Here is a 9,600-nt window from a genome sequence, read left to right on the forward strand (position 1 = left end):
CTTCTGGTCAGCCCTCCTCACCCAGCTGTAACCCTGGTCCCTACCCACCGTCCTGACTTCAGCAGCTGGTTTGAAAGAGGAGAGTGAAAAAGTTGGCTTAAAGCTCAACATTCAGAAAACTAAGGTCATGGCATCTGTTCCCATCACTTCATGGCAGATATATGGGGAAACAGTGGCTGACTTTATTTTTCTGGGCTCCAAAATCGCTGCAGATGGTGACTGCCGCCATGAAATTAAAGGACGCTTGCTCCTTCGAAGAAAAGCTATGACCAACCTAGACAGCATATTAAAAAGCAGAGACATTACTTTGACAACAAAGGTCCATCTAGTCAAGGCTATGGTTCCAATAGTCACGCATGGATGTGAGAGTTGGACTATAAAGAAAGCTGAGCACCGAAGAATTGATGTTTTGGAACTGTGATGCTGGAGAAGACTCTTGAGAGTTCCCCTGGACTGCAAAGAGATCAAACCAGTCCATCCTAGAGGAAATCAATCCTGAATATTCATTGGAAGGACTGATGGTGAAGCTGAAACTCCAGTACTTCGGCCACCTGATGCGAAGAACCAGCTCATTGGAAAAGACCCTGATGCTGGGAAAGATTGAAGGGAGGAGGAGGAGGGGACGACAGAGGATGAGATAGCTGGATGGCATCACCAACTCGATGGACATGAGTTTGAGTCAACTCCGGGAGTTGGTGATGGATGGGAGACCTGGCGCGCTGCAGTCCATGGGGTCGCAGAGAGTTGGACTGGACTGAGCGACTGAACGGAGTTTGCCCGGTTTCACTTGTGTGTGGCTGCTGCCCTCTTCTGGCTGCCTGTGGGAGCTGCACTTGGGGATGGACGAGACTGGGCACTTGAGGCCTTGTGTTGTTTCTGTTTGCTGCCCTGGAAATGACCATGAACCTAGTGACCACTACAACAACGTACTGTCTTACAGACAGGCGTCTGACACAGGCCTCGCAGAGCTAAGATGAAGGTGTGGGCGGGGCTGGGCCCTTCCCACCATGTCTGGCCACAGCAGCCAGTCTTTCTCCCGCAGCTGTCTCTCCAGTTCTCTGCTCATGAGGACCCAGCTTGCACTGACTCCCCAGGGTGACCTCCCCCCACCTCAGAGTCCTTCGGCTTCATCACACCCAGGGAAAAAACTTTATATTTTGGTAAAAAGACTAACTGCCTCCAAGCAAAGCCCACAGTGCCCAGATATCTATGGAAAGGCTTCATCAGGAATGAGAGAGGTCAAAACAAACAGGAGGAGGAGGCTGGCGGGACACTGAGATGACACAAGAGAAAAAGAAAGAAAAGCAACTCTGTTCATCATCCTTGGGAGTAAAGGCCAAGGTGCATGGGCGCCCCAGGTGGCACAGCAGTGAGGCATCCACCGGCCAATTCAGGGGACGCATGTTCAGTCCCTGGGTCAGGAAGATCCCCTGGAGAAGGGAATGGCAACCCACTCCAGCATTCTTGCCTGGAGAATCCCAGGGACAGAGGAGCCTGGGGAGGCATGGTCCATGGGATTATGAAAGAGTAAGACGTGATTGAGCACACAGGCTTGTAGCAGTAGTTCATGCATTTTCAGTGCTGGGCGTGCTCCACCCTGTGAGCGAAACGCAACAAACTATCGCTTATTGTGTATGCTTTGGTGGTAAACTTATTGCAATTACAAGTCACACTGCCGAGATCTTCCTGCATGAGCTGGTCACTGTGTGTGCAGCAGTTCCTCCAGGACAATTGGCTGCTTGTCTGTGTGTGGCTCACAAGCTGGGAATGACCTGCATATTTGAAATGGTTGGGGGGGGGAGAATATCTGTGACATGAGAATATTATATGGAATGCAAGTTTCAGTATCTATGAATAAACTACTATTGGAACATAAAAAAATACCAGTATGCATCCATAAAACCGGAAAAAGATGCTTTTTCTTTCTTTTTTAAGAGGCAATGCTAAGTGAAAGGAAAACACGAAAACTAGATGTCACCAAAATTTGGGGGGGGGGGGGGTCAGAGGATACCCAACCAAATGAAATGGCAATTCACAAAATGGGAGAAAATAGTTGCAAATCATATTTCTGATAAGAAACTTATATCTGGAATATCTGAGGATCCCCTACAACTCAGCAACAAAAAGACCAGCAACCCAGTTAAAAGTGGACGGAGAGTTTGACTAGACATTTCTCCAGGGAAGATGTGCAAATGGTCAATAAGCTCATGAGAAGATACTCAACACCACTGGTCACCAGGGAAACAAATCAAACCCACAAGACACCACTGCACACCCTCTAGGATGCCTAGGATCCAAAACCAGAAAATAATAAGAGGTGATGAGGGTGTGGAGAAATTGGAACCCTAGTGCATTGCTGGTAGAAATGTAAACTGGTGCAACCACTCTGGGAAAGACTTTGATGGTTTCTCAGGAAAATGAAACATAGAATGACCGTACGATCCAGTAATTTCACTTCTAGGTACATAAACAAAAGAATCCGGAGCAGGCATTATACTCATGAGTATACTGTTTTACTCATGTTCAGCTACGGCTTCACAGGGCCTTCCCGATGGTCAGTTCACAGAGGAAGAGAAGGCTAAGGCATGGTTTATGGGTGGTTTTACATGATACACTGACAGCCCCCCAAAAGGCGGATGGTCACAGCACTACAGCCCCTCTCCAGGGCATCCCCGAGGGACAGTGGAGAAGAGGAAGCCTCCCGCTGGGCAGACTTCAGTCGGAACACCTGAAGGAGTGAGAAGAGGTCTGGGAGGGCTGGGGGAGTTGTCCCAGGAGCTATTTGACATCTATAGATTCATTACCCAATGACACATTTTTTCAAGCATCCATGAAACATTGACCAAGACAGACCACATGCTGGGCCTTAAAACAAGCTCAACAAGTTTAAGAGAATGGAAACCACCCAGAGTGTGTTCTCTGACTGTAATGGAGTCAAACTATAAGAGGAACCAAAGACAGAAACTCGAGCTCAGCAGCGTCTGACTATGCGGCACCATGGACTGTAGCCCGCCAGGCTCCTCTGTCCATAGTATTTTCCAGGTAAGAATCCTGGAGTGGGTTGCCATCTCCTCCCCCAGAGGATCTTCCCGACCCAGGGATCAAACCCGTGTCTCCTGTGGTTCCTGCATTGCAGGTGGATTCTTTACCGCTGAGCCACCGGGGGAGGCACAGACTGAATGCATCCCCCCAAAATGCATTTGTTGAGACTCTACCCTCCCACCTTGTGATGGTGTTTGAAGGTGGGGCCCCCATGATGAGATTAATGCCCTTAAAAACATCTGGAGAGAACTTGCTTCTCTGTCTGTTTATCTCTGCGTGGGACTACAGTGAGAGCTCAGAGTCTGCTCTCTGGCACCGGCCCCCACAAGAATCCAAACCTGCTGACAACCTGCTCACAGATTTCCCACCTCTGTGTCCCTGAGAAATAAATTTCTGTTGTGTATAATCCACCCAGTCAATCAGTTCAGTTCAGTTGCTCAATCGTGTCTGACTCTTTGCGACCCCATGGATTGCAGCACGCCAGGCCTCCCTGTCCATCACCAACTCCTAGAGCTTGCTCAAACTCATGTCCATCAAGTCGGTGACGCCATCCAACATATCATCCTCTGTCGTCCCCTTCTCCTCCTGCCTTCAACCTTTCCCAGCATCAGGGAATGAGTTAGTTCTTCGTATCAGGTGGCCAAAGTATTGGAGTTTCAGCTTCAGCATCAGTCCTTTCAATGAATATTCAGGACTGATTTCCTTTAGGATTGACTGGTTTGATCTCCTTGCAGTCCAAGGGACTCTCAAGAGTCTTCTCCAACACCACAGTTCAAAAGTATCAATTCTTCAGTGCTCAGCTTTCTTTATAATCCAACTCTAACATCCAAACATGACTACTGGAAAAACCATAGCTTTGACTAGACGGACCTTTCTCAGTAAAGTAATGTCTCTGCTTTTTAATATGTTGTCTAGGTTGGTCATAACTTTTCTTCCATGGAGCAAGCATCTTTTAATTTCATAGCTGCAGTCACCATCTGCAGTGATTTTGGAGCCCAAGAAAATAAAGTCTGTCACTGTTTCCATTGTTTCCCCATCTATTTACCATGAAATGATGGGACCAGATGCCATGACCTTAGTTTTATTTGAATGTTGAGTTTTAAACCAACTTTTTCATTCCCCTCTTCCACTTTCATCAAGAGGCTCTTTATTTCCTCTTTTCTTTCTGCCATAAGGGTGGTGTCATCTGCATATCTGAGAATATTTCTCCTGGCAATCTTAATTCCAGTTTGTGCTTCATCCAGTCTGGAATTTGCATGATGTACTCTGCATATAAGTTAAATCAGCAAGGTGACAATATACAGCCTTGACATACTCCTTTCCCAATTTGGAACCAGTCTGTTATTCCATGTTCATTTCTAACTGTTGTTTCTTGAGCTGCATACAGATTTCTCAGGAAATCTGTGGCACTTTGCTATAGCAGCGCTAATGGACTATGACATAAAATAAGGTAATACTACAAATCACTGTGTTCATAAATTCTAAGGCTTTAGGAAAATGGACTGATTCCTCAAAACTGCACAAACTACCAAAACTCAATCAAGATGAAGGAGACAATTTGAATAGCCTTATAACCGTCAAATCCAGAAAAGTAAAATTTGACAAACTGGTCCTCATCAAAAGTCAAATTGTGGACTTTCCTGGTGGTGCAGTGGATAAGGATCCACCTGCCAATGCCAGACAGTGGATAAGGATCCACCTGTTCAATCCCTGGTCCGGGAAGATTCCACTTGCCTCGGAGCAAATAAGCCTGTGAGCTGCAACGACTGAGCCCGCAGGCCACACCCGCTGAAGCCCACACATCAAAGAGCCTGGGCTCCCCCACGAGAGAGGCCTGCGCACCACGGCCGGAGAGCAGCCCCTGCTCACTGCAGGTAGAGAAAAGGAGACACAGCAACGCAGACCCAGCACAGCCAAAAAAAAAAAAATCAATAAAAGTTAAATTTTTGTTTTGTGAAATATCATGTAAAGAAGATGAAAAGATAAGCTACCCAACAGGTCCTTGTTGGTTATCCATCATGATTATAGCAGGGTATACGTGAGGTTCACAAGCTCCCTAACTATCCCTTCCACCTGCCAGCAACCATAAGTTTGTTTTCTAAGTCTATGAGCCTCTTTCTGTTTACGTGAAACTCCACATGTTTTGTGCCAGCCTGGATGGGAGGAGGGCGTGGGGGAGAATGGATCCGTGTGTATGGATGGCTGAGTCTCCTTGCTGTTCACCTAAAACTCCCGCAACATTGTTGACCGGCCATGTGTGCACGCTTCGTGGCTCAGTCATGTCCGACTCTTTGCGATTCTGTGGACTGTAGCCTGGCCTGTAACACGCGGAGGCTCTGCGGGGGAGATGGGAAGAAAACAGAGCAGGAAGGAAAATGTGTAGTAAGTCAGGAAGGCTCCCGGGTGCAGCGGGTGGGACGGGGTTTAACCCTGCACGGCCCACTGCCACCCCAGCCTCCGCCCCGGCTCCTCCACGTCTCCCTTACGACGGGACACCCCGGGGCCTTGGCCCTTGCCCTCCATCAGCTCTCCCTCCGTTGGTGACCGCAGCCTGTGGGTGCTCTAAGCGCTGCATTAGTCAAGGCTCTCTAGAGAAACAGGGCCAATTTGTCCAGAGACAAAAGAGAAGCTTTATTCTAAGACTGGCTCACACGACAGCGATGGAGGCCAGGAAGTCCACCGTCTGCCACCCGCAAGCTGGGAACCGGAAAAGCCGGTGGGTCATTCGGTCTGAAGGCCTGATGATGGGGGTGGGGGGGGCCACGGGGCCATAGTGCTCCCGTAGAGATGGAATTCTCCCTTCCTCTGCCTGTTCATCCTACTTGAACGATGCCCCCCTGAACTGGGGAGGGTCACTCGCTTTCCTCAGACAATACAGATGCTAATTTCTTCTAGAAACACCCTGACAGACACACCCAGAAACCATATTTTGCCAGATCCCTCGGCAGCCCTTAGCCCAGTCAGGTGAACACATATGATTAACCATCACAAGCAACATCTATTTGCAGGATACTCCCAAATTCACGGGCTTCACTAGTGACTCAGACAGGGAAGAATCTGCCTGCAATGCGGGAGGCCTGGGTTTGATCCCTGGGTCAGGAAGATCCCCTGGAGAGGGAATGGCAACCCACTCCAGTATGCTTGCTGGAGAATTCCATTAACAGAGGAAACTGGTGGGCTACAGTCCATGGAGCTGCGAAGAGTCGGACGGGACTGAGCGACTTTCACTCTCCGGAATTCACATCTCCTGCCCAGATTTCTGTCCCAAACCCTGGCCCCCGGCACCCCATTGTCTGTGAACATGTCTAGCAGGTTCTCCCCATGTTAACCCTCATCTCGGGCAGCCACAGGGAGCAGCAACTTGAAGTGGGATCTCAGTTCCCTGGGAATCAAACACAGACCACGGCAGTGAGAGCGCCAGACCCTAACGGTTAGACCACCAGGAGCTAGTGGGTAGCAGCAGGGCCCTGGCGCCTGCCTGCTTGAAGAAAGAACTCAGCAAAGAGATGAAAGCAGTGAGGCAGGGAAGCTATTTATTGTGGGAGAAGGTACCTGTAGAGAAAGCACAAGCAGACTGAGAGAGAGATGCACACTTTGGGGCGCTTTAAATCCCTCGACTGAAGAATTGACTGCTTTTGATCCAACCAGTCCGACGTAAAGGAAGTCAGTCCCGGATATTCTTTGGAAGGACTGATGCTGAAGCTGAAGCTCCAATCCTGTGGCCACCTGATGCGAAGAGCTGACTCATTGGAAAAGACTCTGATGCTGGGAAAGACTGAGGGCAGGAGGAGAGGGGGACGACAGAGGATGAAATGGTTGGTGGCATCACCGACTCAATGGACATGAGTTTGAGCAAGTTCTAGGAGTTGGTGATGGACAGGGAAGCCTGGCATGCTGCAGCCCATGGGGTCGCAAAAAGTCAGACACGACTTAGCGACTGAAAACCAACAACAAATGACTTACTTGGGGAAGTCCTTCTGGGCTTTCTCTGGCCCTGAGTCCATGCCTTGTCTGACGCGGGGCCCTCCTGTGTACATGCACATCTTTTAGCCAAGATGGATTCCAGCGCAAGGGGCTCTGGGCCGTTGGTAGAACATATTATGGCCTAGCATCCCCTTCCTTGAGGACCCCTTCTGTGCGTGTATAGTCTGGGGGGTCTTCCTGACCCCAAGAATGAGAAGTATGTGGTCTCTCTGTCTCTTCCCTATGCAGGGCTCAGCCACTTGCTGTTCCTGCCATTCCCGTTATCTTAGTGTCCACAGGAGACAAAGCCTGACTGCTTATCCTGTTCCTGTTATTATGTCTATTTTTAAAATGTAAACAGGAAGCTAGAGGTAAATGTCTAAACTGGGACCCATCTGTCTGCTGCCTCGAACCCACCCACACCTTCCCCAGGTGAGCTGATAGACATTCCACCCTTCAGACCAGCTGAGCATCCTCAATGCTCCTCATTTGCATGCGCCCAGATCAAAAGAAGGATCTGCCTTTTCATCCCCTCCACTGCACCTGGTCCAAGTCCCCTCACCTCTCATTTGGATCATTGAGGTGTCCCTTGGATTCTACCTGGTGATTCTTTTAAAATGTAGCTCAGAGTTCACAGTACCATTATTCATAACGACAAAAAAAGGCAGAAAAAAACTGAAAGGTGCATCCACTGATGACGGAATAGACAAAGGTGACCCACCCATACGATGGGATACTATTGACCCATTAAAAAATGACTTTCCTGGTGATTCATTTGTTCTGAGGCTTCCCTGATGGCTCAATGGTAAAGAATCTGCCTGCAATGCAGGAGACTCAGATTCAGTCCCTGGGTCCGGAAGATCCCCTGGAGAAGGAAATGGCAACCCACTCCAGTATTCTTGCCTGGGAAGTCCTATGGACAGAGGAGCCTGGTGGGCTACAGTCCACGGGGTCACGAAAGAGTCAGACACGACTGAGTGACTGAACAGCAACAACAAGAAAACCAGTTGTTTTGTTGAAAGTTTTGTTTCAGGTTCAAAAGATTCACTAACAAAAGAAACCACTCGTTACACACAAATAAACGATTTCAATCTTTTTATAGATATTTGGTTTAATCTCAATATACGGTCATTAAAAGAAAAGAAATAGAAACAATAGAAAGAAGAAACAGCGCAGCACACACATCACCAAATTGGGCCAAAAACGTACATCCAGACTTGAACGGCGCTGGGAATTCCCTCGTTAAATGCAACTTGGAGTCCCAGCCGGGAAAAGGTCCTGGGCAGTGTGTCTATCCCGTGGATGAGACTTCAAATCCCAGTTTGAGGGGGCTCCCACTTACAATCCCACTCAGTAAACGGATATCATCAGTTTGCCTGCAAAAATGCAGCTCTGGTTTTACTTTAACTTTTTTACATTATGGTTTGTTTCACCTTGTGAGTCATAGGATTTCATTAGACCCTGGGGGCCTGGCCAGACCCTCAGGGCCTCAAGAGATCCCAGGACCCAGTCCCTTTCTTACCTAAGGGCCACGTGATTGGCTGTGGGCGCGTGCAGGCACAGCATCTGGGCAGTATCCAGGTGGGTCAGGAGCAGACCAGAAGCCTGGTCTCCTACTTCTGAAGCCTGAACAAGACTTTCCTCCACTTTAATTCCCCTAATACCAGTGCTTAAGAATCTGCCTGCCAATGCAAGGGACATGGGTTCAATCCCTGATTTGGGAAGATCCCACATGCCGCAGGGCAACTAAGTCCATGTGCTTCAACTACTGAAGCCCATGTGCCTAATTTTTGTGTTAGCCACTCAGTCGTGTCCAACTCTTTGTGACCCCATTGACTGTAGCCCACCAGGCTCCTCTCTCCATGGAATTCTCCAAGCAAGAATACTGGAGTGGGTTGCCATTCCCTCCTCTAGGGGATCTTCCCAACCCAGGTATAGAACCCTGGTCTCCAGCGCTGCATGTGAATTCCTTACCATGTGCCTAGAGCCCACAATAAAGAGTAGCCCCCACTCGCAGCAACTAGAGAAAGTTTGTGCACGGAAATGAAGACACAGCACAGGCAAAAATAAATAAAGTAAAAAGAGGGCTTCCCAGGTGGCACTTTAGGGGTAAAGAATCCACCTGCCAATGCAGGAGACCCAAGAGACATAGGTTTTTCTACCTGGAGAGGGAAGATCCCCTCAGGGAGGAAAGGGCACCCCACTCCAGTATTCTTGCCTGGAAGATTTCAAGGAGCCTGGGGGGCTACAGTCCATGAGGCCTCAAAGTGTCGGACACAACTGAGCACACACATGAAATAAAAAGAAATGAAGCACTGTCACAGGCTATAACATGCACGAACCTTGAAGACGTCACACTCAGTTAAAGAAACCAGGCACAAAAGGTCCCACAGTGTGTGGTTCCGCTTACGTGAAATGTCCATAATAGTCAAATCCAGGCAGACAGAAGTCAACTAGTGGTTGCCAGAAGCTCGAGAAAGAGTTGGGGGGTGGGGGGTGACTGCTGATGAGTACCAGGTTTCTACAAAGGTGATGAAAATATTCTAAAATTAGCTCACGGTAGGGGTTGCACAACAGTATAAATATGCTGAAAAC

The sequence above is a fragment of the Odocoileus virginianus genome, chromosome 28 (genome assembly GCF_023699985.2).
Source record: "Odocoileus virginianus isolate 20LAN1187 ecotype Illinois chromosome 28, Ovbor_1.2, whole genome shotgun sequence".
Taxonomy (NCBI): Eukaryota; Metazoa; Chordata; class Mammalia; order Artiodactyla; family Cervidae; genus Odocoileus; species Odocoileus virginianus.